This window comes from Sander lucioperca, chromosome 5 (assembly GCF_008315115.2).
Source record: "Sander lucioperca isolate FBNREF2018 chromosome 5, SLUC_FBN_1.2, whole genome shotgun sequence".
In the NCBI taxonomy this organism is placed as follows: Eukaryota; Metazoa; Chordata; class Actinopteri; order Perciformes; family Percidae; genus Sander; species Sander lucioperca.
This window is the reverse complement of record NC_050177.1, coordinates 1,857,172-1,873,834: the sequence shown is the minus strand read 5'-3', so window position 1 is coordinate 1,873,834 and position 16,663 is coordinate 1,857,172. Positions and strand designations below refer to the sequence as shown.

At 40.8% G+C, this 16,663-nt stretch overlaps 1 pseudogene; it reads left to right on the top strand.

Annotated features, from left to right (window-relative positions):
- The first annotated feature begins 512 nt into the window (after nucleotides 1–512).
- On the top strand, nucleotides 513–14,796 carry LOC116057088 (annotated as a pseudogene).
- Nucleotides 14,797–16,663: the final 1,867 nt, after the last annotated feature.

The window sequence follows — 16,663 nt, the reverse complement described above, 5'->3', positions numbered from 1 at the left end:
TTTTTTGGTATGTACTTCATTTTTGTTTAATAAACCTTCTAAACTGCATTTGGGTCCAAGCCTTTCCTGACAAATCGTGACAGCCACAAATGCTTGAGATGCAACATATGTTAATTGTGTTATTAAAAGTGAGTGGTAAGAGTGGTAGTTATGTAAAAATAAACCTTTGTATATCCTATAAATAGACATAATTAGGCACATTGTTGACACCTCCTTTCTTTTGGACATTTTAATGGACTCAAAGCTGTTATTTAAGGGGTTCCAGAGCCCCACGAACACCTGTATTTTACACATTGATTCTAACCCAATTTGACAATGATCCTGCTTGATATTTGTAGTTATAGCTATTACTTCAAAGTGAATTGACTGACTGATTGATTGAGTGATTGCATTACATTTCCCACAGGGTTAGGGTTAAGAGAATAGTTATGAAGAGAAGCAGAGATATTCAGAGCTTCTTCTTCTTCAAAAAAAAAGAGTCAGAGCCAGCCACAGCTTCTACAGCCGTAGTGATGAAGAGCAGTCATCAGTCAGCACAGGATGGTAAGTCATGCTTGGATAGTTTGAATTTACCATGTAGGCACACATTCAAGTTGTTTGTCACTCCAGTTATACAATTACAACTGTCTGAAACATCACTACACAAGAGCAATAGTTAAAACAGTTGTAAAAGACAGAACAATAATAAAATGTGCATAATACATAAATACACACACACACACAAACACGTGTGTATGTATGTATGTATATATATATTAGGGCTGTCAATCGATTAAAAAATGTAATCTAATCAATTACATACTCTGTGATTAATTAATCGAAATTAATCGCATACATAATTAACGGTGCCTGAACCAATACTTTTTAAGAAAGTAAAAAAAGAAAAGGAAAAAAAAGGGTACTAAACAGCAGTTGGTGACATTAAAGAACGGCTTGTTTATTGCTAAGGCCATATGATCAAAATGAAATGATTTAATAATAATGTATAACAATAACTTATTTCACTAGTAAATTGCTGTTGAACGACAAAAAATAACCACCAGATGGGAAAAGTACATTTACAATAACTTCAAATGCACCACGAGGCTGTAGTTTACCAGTTTCATTGAACGCACCGTCTGTGTTGTTTATTCGACGGCAGCTGCAGATTGTTACATACCGTTGTTGAATCCTCTACAGTAAAACACAGTCAAACTTTACACCGTTTAGCGTTAGCTGTCAGCATTTTAACCGTTTTTAATCCAGCTACTAGCTAGCGGTAGGCTAATGTTAGCTGCTGTCGAGTATAGTGTTAACTAGCGTCACGTGCAGCGGTGTTTGTGTTGCCTGTATTGTCTGTTTCAGAGCATCAGAGAGAAGCGCAGACATATCAGTGGCACCAGATTTCGGTAGCCAAGGAGATTTTTAAATTAAGTGTTCCAATTAATGATCCGGGCAGCACATTCTCGTCTCCCTCCCATTTTACAGTCGAATGGTGGCTAGAACGGCTCTGGGTCAAACGTCAATATGGAATAGATTAATCTGCGTTATTTTTTTTAACATGTTATTTTTTCTCAGATTAATTAATCGAAATTAACGCGTTATTTTGACAGCCCTAATATATATGTGTGTGTGTGTGTGTGTGTGTGTGTGTGTGTGTGTGTGTGTGTGTGTGTGTGTGTGTGTGTGTGTGTGTGTTTGTGTTTGTGTTTGTGGCAGAACCTCCAGCCTATTGATGTCTCAGATTTCTCAGATATCTGTGTATTCCCATAGCTGACCAGCCACACCCAGAGGAGGATCCAGCAGTGTCTGGAGCTCCACCTGCTAAGCATGGTATGTCAAGTTCTGTTATGTCCAGATATGTCATTCATGAACAGTTACCTGAAGTTGTCGTGTACTCTCATACTTGATTTAATTTAAAAAGGACGGTCCAATTTTGCCCAAAGTGTATGCCATTCATTTGCTAATACACAGCAAACCCCACACTTAAACATAGACAATCTATTCTTTAAATCTCAATACAAAACATTATGAAAAGACTAAGGAAAATGTGTGACACTAATCTATGGGTCTATGGGTGTAATGGTTATTGTTTTTACTACTTCAGGTACTTCATCTAGTGAGCAAAGTGATTCAGAGGGCATGTCAGTAGGTGATGGTGACACCGATGACAGAGAGGCTCCTCATGTTGCACAAGTACATGCTGCCCCTCCTGGACCTCACGGTATGTTGTGACATTTTATCTTTCAGTTTACACGACATTATGATTGCCTTCCATTTAAATAACATGGGAGTTGTAATACTGACCACAAATTCACTTTGTAACTAATAATTTTGAATGAAACTTCACAAAAACTGAAGTAAGGACTGATCACGATTATTTATAATTTACAGACATTTCACAGTCCAGAGCAGCAGGTTCTACACAGCCTCAACTTAAGGTATTTCCGCGAACCATGCAAGGCAACAGGAAGAGGTCCTTCAACAGCGAGTGGTATAAACAACACCCATGGCATGGCTTGAGTACTCCCAAAGCCAAAACTCTGCCTACTGTTTTGCATATCGACACTTCATCGACACTTCTCTTTGCCAAACACCCCAGCATCTGTATTCACATCACAACTGGGATTCTCTCATTGGAAAAACACAATGTACAAAGATGGTGGATTTAAAGTACATGGAAAGTCATGAGGGTCATGTCAATGCCATGTTTGCATGGGGTGAGCACAAGAAGGCAGTACTAACAGATTCTTCCATATGTGATGCCCTTAATGAAGCATACAACAAGAAAGTCCAAGAGAATCGAAAATATATTAAAACAGTGGCTGAAGTACTTTTTTTGACGACAACACAAAACATTGCACAACGAGGTCACCGTGAGACAGAAGAGGCAGATAACAGAGGAAACTTTTTAGAAATTTTGTAAATGACTGCAAAGCATGACCCAGTGGTACAGAAAAAAATGAAGGGAAAGCAGAATGCCAAGTACACAAGCAGTGTAATACAAAATGAAATCCTAGAATGCTTGGCAAATATAGTCCGTGAGGAGATAATTCAGGAAGTGAAGGGTTGTCTGTGATTGCTGATGAAACCAAAGACCTGAAAAAGAAGGAGCAGCTGTCACTGGTACTTTGGTACTACTACAATGGGGCAGTGCACAAATGTTTTCTTGACTTTCAACAAGCCACACGATTAGATGCAGAAGGACTCAAGGACAAAATCATCCACTGTTTGGAAAGATATGGACTTGAGTACAGATCCAATCTTGTTGGACAAGGTTATGACGGAGCATCAGTAATATGTGGGAATCACTCTGGAGTGGCAGCCAGAATAAAGACTGACGCAAAACATGCAGTTTATGTACACTGTAACGCACATTGCCGGAACTTGCTACTCGTTGATACTGTGAAGGCAGTTTGAACTACTACAGAAGCTTTATGTGTACATGTCTGGGTCCTGTGTTCACCAGATGTGGCTGGATGTGCAAAAGGAAATGTATGAAGGTCAGCCGAGGGAGTTGCAGAAGCTCAGTGACACGAGATGGGCATGTAGATACTTGGCATGCAGGAATCTAATGGACTGATTACCTGCTGTACTTCGTGTTCTGCATGACATTGCTACAGAAAATAGTGGGGAAAGATCTGTAGATGCTCGAGGTTTGCTGACTCAGCTAGACCTAAGCTTTGTCAGTCTTCTTGCAACCTTTCAAAGGCTCCTTGGGGATGCAAAGGTGCTGTCTGAAACCCTCCAATCTCCTTCACTTGACCTTGCCATGGCAGTGGATTTAGTAAGTGCACTCAAAGACTCATTTCAGGAGTACAGAAGTGAAACATTTGTTGACAATCTGTGGAAAAATATTGTAGACACTGCCACAAAGTGCAATATAGCCATTGAAAATGCAGAGAAAAAGAGGTCTCAAAAAGTTAATTCCAGACTTGGTGGGTCTGTCATAACCTCTACATTGGGTCAGCACAAATGTAACGATGGTGACAAGGATTCCTTTAGGAGGATAATCTTCTACCCCATTGTGGACACCATACTTGGAGAGTTAGACAGGCGCTTCTCCAAAGACAATTGTGAAATAATGAGAGGAATACAAGCTTTGAACCCCAAAAGCACATGTTTCCTTCAAGAGGAAGCAGTCTTTCGCCTGGGAGAAATTTATGAAAGTGACTCTGAAGATCTCAGTCATGAACTCCACCAGATAAGGAGGCTTTTGCAAAGGAAACAGGAAAGTGGAATGCCAAACTTGTCCGGTATTGTTGAACTTGCAGTGTTCCTTGAACCTCATGAGGATGTTTTTCACGAGCTTTTTCGTCTGTGCAAGATAGCCATAGCCCTCCCGATAAGCAGTGCAGCATGTGAGCACAGCTTCTCAGCTCTTAAACTCATCAAGATCCATTTGCGCACAACAATGACAGATGACAGAAGAGCAAAGTCCCTTGACATGGACAAGTTTATTAAACTTTTTGCTACCAATTAGGGCTGGGCGATAAAACGACCTCGATATGGGATCGCAATAAAATTCCGGTCGATGACGATGATTAACTTGGACATATTTTACTTGATTTGGATAGATCTAACAGCCTATCACACAGCAGAAATAAACGCCATTCCATTTCAGAAGGTGGCGGTATTGCGCACCAAAAGTTGTTTGCCAACCGTCAAAAAAGTCAATAGAAGAAGAAGTTTTTGGCTTGCCCGTCAAAGTACACGCCCATTTCCTACGCAGAGCATTGTTTGAGCTACCGGCAGTGAAGAAATGAGTGGAACCGAGGGGCATGGGCACGAAAGCAACGGTGAAAGTGAACTTGGCATCATCATCCAAAGCTGAGGAAATTGTTGAGAAAAAAGGTAATCAATATAAACGTCAATTATATGGAAGTGGTTTGGATATCTCAAAAGCGACGAAGTGCAGATTAACACGGTCTGCAAAATATGCCGTCGGTCGGTGTCGACCAAGACGGGAAACACAACCAATCTTTTCTGTCAGTTGAAAAGGTACCATCTCAGCGAACACAGCAAGAGTTTGAAAATGCGGGCCCATGTTAACGTTAGTCTGCCCACAAGTTTTGTCCAACATCCTAGTGGTTCTTCTGCTGTTAGCAGCATTAGTGGGGCTGAAAAACAACAATCAATCGTGTCGTCTTTTGCGACTATTGCCCCATATGAAAAGTGAATGTGATAGTAGTCACAGCTTTTAGTTTTATTTACATTATTTGCATTCACATTACTAACTTGTACTGTTTTGTTAAGGCAGATAAAGCATGTTTGCAAAGTTAAATGTTTACATTTAGATGTTATTCAATATATTCTTTTATCCCACAATATATTCTAAACCAAGCCATGTTTGCACAGTTCAATGTTACATTATGTTATTCTATTTTTTTTATGTTAATAAACTATATTCTAAAGTTTAACTAATGAACCCTCTGGTTTCTTCAGGCTTCAGTCATTATCAGGATATTCTTCAACCTGGCAGCATTATCAAATTATATATCGTGATAAATATCGATATTGATCAATATGGAAAAGAATTATCGTGATCATATTTTTTGCCATATCGCCCAGCCCTACTACCAATCACCAAAACAGGAGAATTCATCTGAGGCCTGTACTACGAAGCAAGATTTGGCGTTAACGAGCTAACTTCAGGTTCAACCCAGGGTTTTCTGTATCACGGAGGTGGATCACTTGTTACCGGGTTCAATTGCCGTGGTAACTTATGCTGAACGCCTAACCTGGTCGGGAGCAGATTAAGTTAGAGATCAGAGATCAACCGGTATAAAAGCACCGTCCACTGACTCATTCATTCTTGATCATAATGTTCTTAGAAGATCCTGTGAAGCTAGGTGCGCGGATAGTGAGAGGTGCGCTCAGAAGGCCGTAGGTATTCCATGCCCAGATGCAGGTCAAACAGACTCAGAAACTCTTTTATCCCGACTTCTATTTCCATTTTAAACAATTTTCCAGAATTGTTCTGAATGTATGTATCTTTATTTACTATTGTGGTTTTAGATACTGTGGGTATTTCATGTTTTGCTGTATTGTTGTTTATCTTGTCTTTATGTGTGTCTGCTGGCTGTACAAATAATTGCCCCTTGGGGACAATAAAGTTACCTTGACCTTGACCTTGAAGAGCCAGAACATTTAGAGACCGACAAAACCCTTTGTCATTCTCTGATGACTATCTTTATGAAAGATATAGATTCTCAGCGGAGGGAATTACGGTTATTTGTCAGCTTCTTGAGCCACGTGTTGCCAATGCAACACAACGAAGCCGTGCGCTCACAGTCCCACAGACTGTATGCTTAGCGCTGCGCTATTTTGCAACGGGTACATTCATGTACAGTGTACAGTGATGCGGAGAACCTCAGCAAGAACACCGTCTGCCGCGTAATCCGCAAGGTGGTGCGTGCTTTAACAGCACACTTAAATGCATTTGTAGTGTTCCCAGGGCACTTGCCCACGCAGACAATAAAAAAAGGGCTTTTATGAAATAGCAGGTAAATATTCACTTAAATTTAAACTTCATCTATAAATAATCTAGGCCCCATGATGTTCCTTAGGCTTCCCGAGGGTAATTAGTGCCATCGACTGCACCCATATCCCCATTTCTATATCACTGGGAGTGAATGAAGGCGATTTCATTAATCGCAAATCATATCACAGCATCAACGTTCAGGTAAAGCATACAGAACAGGCTACACATGTTTGGTCATACTGGTAAAGGAGGAGTCCTTCTAATTCACATTGATGTTTCCCTCATGTTAATGCTGTTATGTGGATGGACTTTTAACACAAGATGCTTTTGCAGATGACTTGTGACCATCAATGTTTGGTTACCAGCATTGAGGCAAAGAGGCCTGGGTCTGTCCATGACTCCCGGATCTTCAGGGAGTCTGCACTGTGCCACAGATTGGAGCAAGGTATGGCAATTGCAAGCAATATGTTGCATTTTGTAATACTGATAATTGTGGTTTTGGACATTTCTGTTGTGGTTTTGGATATTTCTGTTGCCTGTTCTTAATTCTGTCTGTTTCCCATTTTGTATATTCTGTATATTTCTGTTCACTGTGGTGTAGACTCATCCTGTTTTGTGTATTCTGGTTTATGTATACTTCTGTTCCTTGTTGTTTGTATTATGTTCTGCTTCCTGTTTTATTTTGATAGTCTAGTTTTCTGTCTTGTCATGTCTAGTTTTGCTTCCTGTGTTTTCCCGCCTGTGTGATTGTCTAATGTGCTCCACCTGTTCCCCAGCCCTGGTGTCACCTGTCCTGTGTTTGCTCGTTACCTAGTTTATTTAGCCCCTGTGTTTCCTTTGTCTCTTGTCAGATCGTTTTGCGTACGTTTGTGTTTCCTCTCTGTCTGTTCGTTCCTTGTCAGCGTGTCTAAGCCTGGTGCCTGAGTTTTTCCAGCCTCTGTGCTGCCGCTTTTTGTTCATCAATAAATCCTCAAGCTCAACCCTTCTCCTGCCTGCCTGCCTCTCCCTGCATTTGGGTCCTTTAATCCCTGGAAACCATCACAAATATAAATTTTCATCTTCAGGTCTCTTAAGTGGATTGCTGGTAGGGGACCGAGGGTGCGTCTGCCAGCCCTTTCTGATGACACCCTATCCTGACCCGAACACAGGGCCACAGAATGCTTTTAATGTGGCACTCAGCAGAACAAGGGTCAGGATCGAAATGACCTTTGGCATAATCAAAGCACGCTTCAACTGCCTGCGTGGCCTTCGAGTGGCCCCAGACCGGGCTTGTCAAATTGTGACAGCCTGTGTCATGCTCCACAATGTGGCCACAATAAGAAAGGAGAGAGCTCCACCTGTCAGCCAGCAACCCCCGGATGTGGTAGACCCCCTCACCCTTGACTACCCTACTGGCAGGGCCGTGAGAGAGGCTATTAAGCAGTTTTTTTTGTTTAAGGGGAGACTAAAACATGTTTTTTTTTTTTTTTTTTTTTTACAATTCAGTTGGGCTATTTTGGTTCCATAGCATTTGAGCTATACGGATTTTCTTTAATGGCTGTTGCCACCGTATTCTGATTAATGGAGTGGTAAAAAGGAGATATCCAAAGTGCCCAGTGTAAAAACTTGGACTCTAATATGTTGACAAAATGAAACAAGGATTTTCATTCAGTCTTATTCCAATGTTCTGATTTCCATCCTGGAAATGTATGCAAAAGTAATCATATTTTACAACTTAATTCATCATTTGCTCATTTAAACATACATTTACAGGAAACTAGTAATGAAAACAACAGTTGACCTAATATTAGTTATCAACTGGGGAGGTTTCATGTTGATATGTTATCCCTATTCACTGGGGTGTCTCCCCCTTAACCCCTGTTGTCCTTGGGTCGATTTGGCCCATTTTCTAATCATTTCCATATCAGTAATTTGGGTTTCTTTCAACCACAACATTTCAAACAAAAAACATGTATGGTACCGTACAATGCTCTTCACAAGTGAAATAAATGATCTACTTTCATTGAATTTGGATGTTTTATTCACTTATATAGCTATTTCAAAACACAATAAATAGGACATTGAAAGAACAAAATGGTGAAAACCCCCACAAAAGACTCAAAGTCACAACAAAAAACTTTGGGAAAAGCCACAAAAAATTGTTAAAAGACCAAAATGTAGAAAAATGTACAAGAAATACATCCTCATGTGTTGTCCCTTTCCTAGGAACACAGAAAAAGAATGTCAGTGTAACTGTAAGCTTTGTTATTTATACTTTGTTATGTACTACCTTCTTCTCATGTTCCAGCTTTTCTATCTCCAGCCTTGTTTTTTTTAATTAAAAGCCTCTTGTACTCAATGTCGAGCTCCAGTGTTCTTTTATATAGGGCCCTCACATTGTCTGCTCCAACCTGAAACAAATAAAAGAACATTTTCCCTTTGCAAGGCACACTTGGAGGAAGTTGAAGGTGTCCATTTGACTACTGTGTTTTAAGGTCCATTGCTTACCACATGTCTTTGTCTTGGCCTTGATGTGGAGGCCCTAGGCTCAGGGGGTGGAATATGTTCCTCTTCCTGTTCCTGCTGAGTTTAACACCATAGCAATTTAATCAATTGAGTCATATTTGAAATGAGCACTTTGGCTTGTGTCTCATGTTCAGACCACCACCATTAGCAAGTCATTACAGACACTTCAATCACAGCCACACATTTCACACACTCTCACCATCTATGTTGCAAGTGGTAAAAACATTCAAAAGTGTACCCCCATAGCACTCTCTGAGCAGGCAGACAGTTTCATCATCTGGGACTAAGACCTCCACCTGAGGAAATAAATGGCCTATTTGATCAATATTCAGCAACCACATATGGCATATATACTGGTGTATGACTATTAGTTTCTGTACATATGCCTGGGTCTGTGAGCTGTTGCCACCAGGGTCAGAAGAAATGCCCCCTTCCACTCCTTCCATCAGGGGCCGACCCTGATTGCTGGAGAGGGCCAGCTCCTCAGCAGGAGTGAAGTCCTGTGGGGGAGGGCCCCCTCCAGTCTTCTTTGCCTCATTTTTCTTCCTGTTGGCTGCATGCAATTTCATTGTTCTATAGGCCCTTTGCATACCAATATCCTACAAAAGGGACTGATCCCGCAATTCAGCCTTGTACTTGTTGGCCTTAAAATATGTGCAAGTATTGCTACTGCTACATACCGGTTTGAATTATGTTTTTATATTTAATTTTTATTTGCTCCCACGATCGTTTGCCACTGCCAGGGTTGCAACTAAAATAATACAGCAACATCAGTTAAACGTTATGGAATGCGCAAGTCAGATCTTTCTCCTGTGACAGTTATATCAATAAGTCATGTAACTTACGCATTTACAGCGTCTGCTATTTTCTGCCAGCTTTCCCTCCTTGCTTTGGCAGCAGCGACTGTGTTGCTTTTAGCCTGTATTATGTTTAAATTCCTGATACGTTTGTAGGATTATTGTCTGCTCCTCCTGAGTGAAATATGCAGCTCTTGTTTTGTCCATGTTTGTGATTGGACATACGGTGTGATCACCGCCCCTTTTATGTGAACGCGCGCGTCTCTAGATTGGAAAAACCTGGGTTGACTGAACTAGTTGATAACCACCGTCGTGACACAGGTTATGTGGGACCGCAGTTGTTAGGGTTAGTGAAGCTGGATAACTGAAAGAAATCCAGGGCATGTTGATCTTGATTCGTAGTACAGGCCTCTGATGTAAGATGGATGAACACAGAATTTGCAGTGCAGTGATTCCTTCCGAGGGAACACAGCGAATCTGACTGCAGTAGATGTGACAGAAAGGCATAAAAGTTGTGTTAATCCAGCCAGTGCACATACCTCTGTTTATTTCCTGTTTTCCGGTCAAGTCCACACTAGTCGATTGTTGAACTCATACAATCCAATAGTCCAGTCAAATTTGTTGTGTTGCCTCGGAAGGAATCACTGCACATGGGTAGGCACTTGTAATGACATTTCGAGCATGTTTAATGGCTTAAAACATGAAAAAATGGACCGGAATTCTCCTTTTAAGGTTTGTTTGGTTTATGTTACTACTGTAACTGAGCATTTCTTATATTGTATAGACTCACTGTTTAACTCTAAAATGAAGACACGGGCTTCCAATGCCGGAACCAAGACGGCACTGCACGTCTCACTTTAATCTCTTTTTTTTTGTTCAACACAACCAAACGTCAGAAAGAACAACCCCTTTCTTCACTTCCCTTTTCCCCTTCAAAATAAAAGCTCTATATTTACTACAACGTTCTCCTAAGCCTCAACAGAGAGGTTACACAATAAAATACCTTACACTACTGTTTAGGTACAATTTTCACAATTACATTATGAAGAAGCACCTTAACCCTTAAGTTATATTTGGTCTGGTGGCATTGCATTGGACTTTAAGTCTTGTGACCACATTATGGCCTATGTGAAAGCATTTTGTAGCAGGAGAATGACCAAAAGCAAGAACTAGCTACCTCTACTGCACTTTGTTACTATTATTGGAATCCTCTATTGTTCATGAGAGTTTGAAGGTTTACATAACATTACTTTATAGTATATACTTTGTTTGGAGATTTGTTTGGTTTATGTTACAATTGTTTATGTATATCATGAGTTAATTTATGAAGAAGCAATCTTAACCATTTATAATTCTAAGTCTTAACTGTTTGATTTAAATAAACTTCTTAATGTATACTGAATCAAAGCCAACGTTTCAATTTATACCTTCATCAGGGCCTTGGACATGAATACTGTCTGGGTTGAAAACCACTTTTTGCACATTTTCATTCATCACAAGGCATCCTATAGAATGACATTATTCAGTCATCAGGCCATCATCTGTGTTACCTGTATTGTTACCTATGTTTGCTATCCTAATTTAAGTGCCATCTTGTGGTTAAATAAAAACACACCTGGCAAAGAACAAACCAAAAAATTCAAATTCCAGTATCTCCAACAAATTATATCTAAGCTAAATAATAACAAACTAAGCATTTAAAGAACAACAAATATTTCAGTTTCCTTACAAGCTTAGTTTATCTTTTGCTTACAGATACACTTTTTAATAAGGTCCTATCTTTAAGCGTTTTGGTTTGTTCTGTTGCCTGGATTGCTGTGTTTTTATGTAACCATAAGATGGCGCCTCAATTAGTAAAGCAAACACAGGTAACAATACAGGTGACACAGGTGATGAGCTGATGACTGATAAATGTTATTCTATAGGATGAGTTAAGAGCAGTTGAATTTTGCTACTCTAATCTAACTTGTGAAGAGACAAGGACTTTAATCCACTACAAGGAAATAGCTCTTAGAAAATTTGTACCCTATCCTGATTAAAAACAGACATGTTAAAATAACCAGAGATACTTGAGGACTGTGATAGGTGGAAATGGAATAAAAAACAGCATAGACACCTTTTATTTGACAGTTACGAGATAGGAAATCATGGGAGAGAGAGGGAATGTGACATGCAGCAAACGACCGGGATTCGAACCGCGGTCGGCTGCGTACGTATACGCATTAAACTTCGCTATGTCATGGCCACCCCACACTAGCTTTGTGTCCCATCTTGGCCACCCCAGTAACAATGTCCTGGATACGCCACTGGCTGCTCCTCACGGCAATGCCGATCCCTCTCTTGCTCTCTACTATGTCCCATAGTAACCACCCGTTTTTTCTTCACAGACGCCTTTCTGAGACGAAATTCCTTTGACAACACATCCATTACATCAGATATGGCTGAAGTCATTTTGGCGTAGAGCTCTTCGCGAGAGACCCTCTCATCCTTGACAACATACTGCAGAAAAAAGCAAAATAATTACATTAAACTACATGGAAAAAAAGATTTTAGACAGTTAACATTAAAACAAGGAACAATATCAGTAAATAAAATTAAATTATAATTCCTGATCTTAAAATACATGTTGCCATTTATTAATTTAATTTCCTTCCTTTTACTGTAATCATAAGTCTTGATATTTAAATATTTTTTTGTCACGATTATTTTTTATATTTACCAACCCCCATACACACACACACACACACACACACACACACACACACACACACACACACACACACACACACACACACACACACACACACACACAGACACTTGAAGCTCAGAGCAAATTCTTTCAGGAAGACTAATTACTGCAATCACCACTATCTCTCCCTAAATCTATTCAGCTGTTAAGAGGCGTTCACTCTTCAGTAAACCAATCGTTATTGGCCACAAAATTCATGATCCAATCACAGCATGACATCCTGCTTTAAATGTCTCTCTCCTTGCTATCAGCTGTCTTCCCAGGCAAACGTGCAACAGTCATTGATACGGCTATATGGCACTAGTGTTCCTTCAGCGATACTTTTGATTCTTCGTGCTGCTTACCATGTCGGACTCTGTCGAAAATTCTGCAAGGCAAAGGTGTAAATTTGGTGAGCCTTATTCTGCCTTCTCCTGAGTGTGGGTGTTCAAATCAGCGGACCCCAGGTTAAACAAAGAGCTTTCCATAGGGATATTTTTGGTGGCTTTTGGCATTTTCCGTGATGTGATTTGTTCCGTTTACCCGGACAGGAGACAAGAACTTGACGCATATTTGGCGCTGATCGGCGATCTAAATATTAAGACGCGGCTCAAAGACGTTTCGACTGCTCATCCTTCCACTCCATTAAATTTGCATACACTAGCATTTGAATTGTCTTTCCATCCTATTTCTGTTTTTGTGGATCACCTTCTCACAGGGCTTTCCCAAGGTTTTCGGGTGGGCGTGCTCACAGCTCCAAATGTTACGTTCATGGCAAAAAATCTTCTCTCCGCAGTTTCCGAACCCGACACCATTTCCCGGTTGCTGGCTTCGGAGGTTGAGAAGGGATACGTCATCGGGCCATCAGCTCGTCTCAGTTTTCTTTGTTTCGTGTCAGTCCCATTGGTGTGGTTACTCGGAAATATTCGGGTAAAAAGCGCTTGATTTTTGCTCTGGCCGTGCCGCACAACGGTCCTGTTGCAAGCATTAACAGCCTCATTCCGCCGGTCCCCTTTTCTCTGCACTATGCTTCTGTAGATAACGCTATCAAAATGATTAAGTTAACAGGGGTTGGCGCTTGGCTATCCAAGGCGGACATCGCCGATGCATTTAAGATAGTTCCTATTCATCCTTCTCAGTGGCCCCTTTTCGGCATTAAGTGGGATTCCAAATTCTATTTCGGGATGCGTTTGACCTTCGGCTGCAGGAGTAGCGCGTGCATTTTTAATCATGTCTCCGAGGCCCTTTGCTGAATCCTGCTTAACAGGGTGAAGGTGCCTTCAGTACTTCATCTGCTGGATGATTTTCTTCTCGTAGAACCCCCTCATGATAGTTCTGGTGCATCTTTGAGCAAACTGAGGTGCTGTTTTCGTTCCCTCGACGTTCTTCTGTCAGATGAGAACTATTGGTCCTGCCACACGCCTCACCTTTCTCGGCATCACGCTCAATTCTGTGGGCATGGAAGCGTCTCTCCCGCTAAACAAATTGCAGCGAATCCGCGGAATCGCTGCGTCTTTTTCAACTGCTATTAAAGTCACTAAACGCCAGTTGCTCTTGTCATGGGTCAGTGTCTGTTTCCCTGTCCTGCCTGTTATCCTCTCCCTTTTTCCCTGTGTTTGTTGTCTGTGTGTTTGTCTCCACCTGCTGTGGCAAGAGGCCTGTCCTACCTGCTGTGGCGAGAGGTGTGTTCTAGTGAAATCTAGGTCAAGAGGCATGGTCATTCTCTCCTGCTCCGTTTCCAGCTCAGCTGCAGCACATCTCCACTAATCACCTAACAGTTATCTACCTGGGCTGTTCACCTCTTCGGCGCCAGTTCGTTTCAACCATTCCTGTGGTAACGTGGCTCAGTAACCTACTAGCGATTCCACTCCTAGTATCTCAGCTTTCTAGCTCTGTGTTCGCGCTTCCTAGTGCTTTTGTTCACGTTATCTCCTGTGTTCAGATTCCGTCTCTAGACCTGCTGCTCGCCTGCTGATACCTGCTTTCCTGCCGCCTCTCTACCCCGCTCTCATCGCTCTCTGCCTCTCCACTCAGCTCTCCTCGCCGCTCACCTTGTCACTCATCTCCCCGTACAAACACCTGGGTGAGTCCGGACCGGACTTTCTCCACAACCTCTGGCGAGTCTCAGTCTGTCCAGCCACACACCTGTCTGCCTGCCTCCAGCTGCGCCCCCACCTGGAGTCACTCCAATCTGCTTATTCCAAGTTTGTTCAAATAAACACCTAAACTGCTCCCCTGTTGTCTGTGTGTCTGTCTCAGAGTTCTGGGTCAAAATACGAAACGCTCCCTTCTCGGGCATCTAAATTTCGCCATGCGAGTTATCCCTCAAGGGCGCTCATTCATTTCCTGGCTACTGGACACGGCTTCCTCTGTCCCTCTTACCGTTGAAAGAAGTTATATTAATACAGGGCGCTGCACCGTTTACCTTAATACTGCCCGCTGCGCCCACAAATTAAATCTGGCCCTGCGCAGATGTAATAATACAGGGCGCTGTACCTGGGAAGTTATGCCGGCCGCCATGCTGATGACAATATAATGGCCTGCGCAGGAGGAAATTAGGCACTACCGGCGTTGTGCCGATGTACTTACAATTGGGTGCCGCGATGAAATAATACTGCCCGCTGCGCCAAAGACATTATACCGGCCACTGTGCTGATGACATTTATGCTGGCCGCTGTGCCGAAGCCATTAATACCTGCCGCTGCGCCGAAGAACTTAATACCGGCCGCTACGCAGACGAAGTCTCTCCTGATTGAAATACAAACACACACAAAAAAACAAACACAGACTGCCAGAATTATTTTCTGTTAATGAAATTCAACATTAAAAGGACTGCAGAAACAAATCCATTTGCAACACATTACTTTCATGAAATATTACACTGCATTGAAGCAAACTAATGCCTCAACACATGTTTTGTGTAGAGCTGACAAAACATATCAGGAACACGTTTACACTTACTACACAAATTCAGTACATATCAGCACTGAAAAACAACTGTTAGAAACTAGTAAACAAAAGTATATGTTACCTTTAATTGAATATTTTCATTTCCTTTGTGTGATATGACCCAATATTTAATTTCACTTATCAAGAAACAAATACAAACACATAAACAACACAAACATTACTTACTGCATACAACTGAAGTGCTTGCCGTACAGCTTCCACCCTTCCATCCTTTACGTGCGCTATCTTCATAGGAGAAGCCATCTAAGGAAAACAATAAATTACATTATATACAACATCCACACTAATACTTAGCCATACTTAGTTATACACCAATATTTTTAACAAAAAAATAGGCTTCCAGAATCATAAATAAACATTAAAAATCACATGTTCTTCAATAACATCTGCAATTTATTATTTTATTAAAAATGAAAAAACACTAAGCCATAGACAATATTTTTTAACACCACATAACAAAACAAAAAATCCACAATTAAAAACAACTACTATTTAAGGTAAAATCACTGTATACTAAACACTTCAATACAAAACGCATATTAAGAGGTAGGATTACAATTAAAAGACCCATAAGATAACAATGTGTGGGAAAAAAAGTATGAGTCAAAAACAAACACCTATTTGCAAACATTATATATATTTGGTACAATGTTATTAACTTAATCTGGCCACATCATTTTATAGAGTTCCCTTATTAAATTGTCCTCATTGCACTCTTACTTTGCGCATTATATTACCTGTTTAATACAGCTTAATTTACTCCAATGAAAACTTCAATCAACCACGGAGACCACGTGTAACCCACAACAGGTAAATCTTCAAACATGGCGCGCAGTCAACAAACTCAAAACACAGTGATATTTACTTGACACTGCCTATACAAACAGAAAAAAAGGAAAGGAAAAACACTGCTTAAATATAATTTGTTACAAAGTAAAACACTTTGTAAGCACAAACACAGGAATAAAGACAAAAAATTATACCGTGTTAATAGTGTGATGTAGCTGTCCTTACAACGGTGAAGAAAGGAATGGCCACCACATAGCGTCAAATGACGTAACAATCATGAGATAACTGCTACAAATTATCAAAAGCACAAATACTTTAAGTCATTACATGCACTGATCTGACCATTGCAAACATCTAACAATAATATGTGCCAAATCTCACTACATGACTTTTTACCAAAAAACAGCGTTT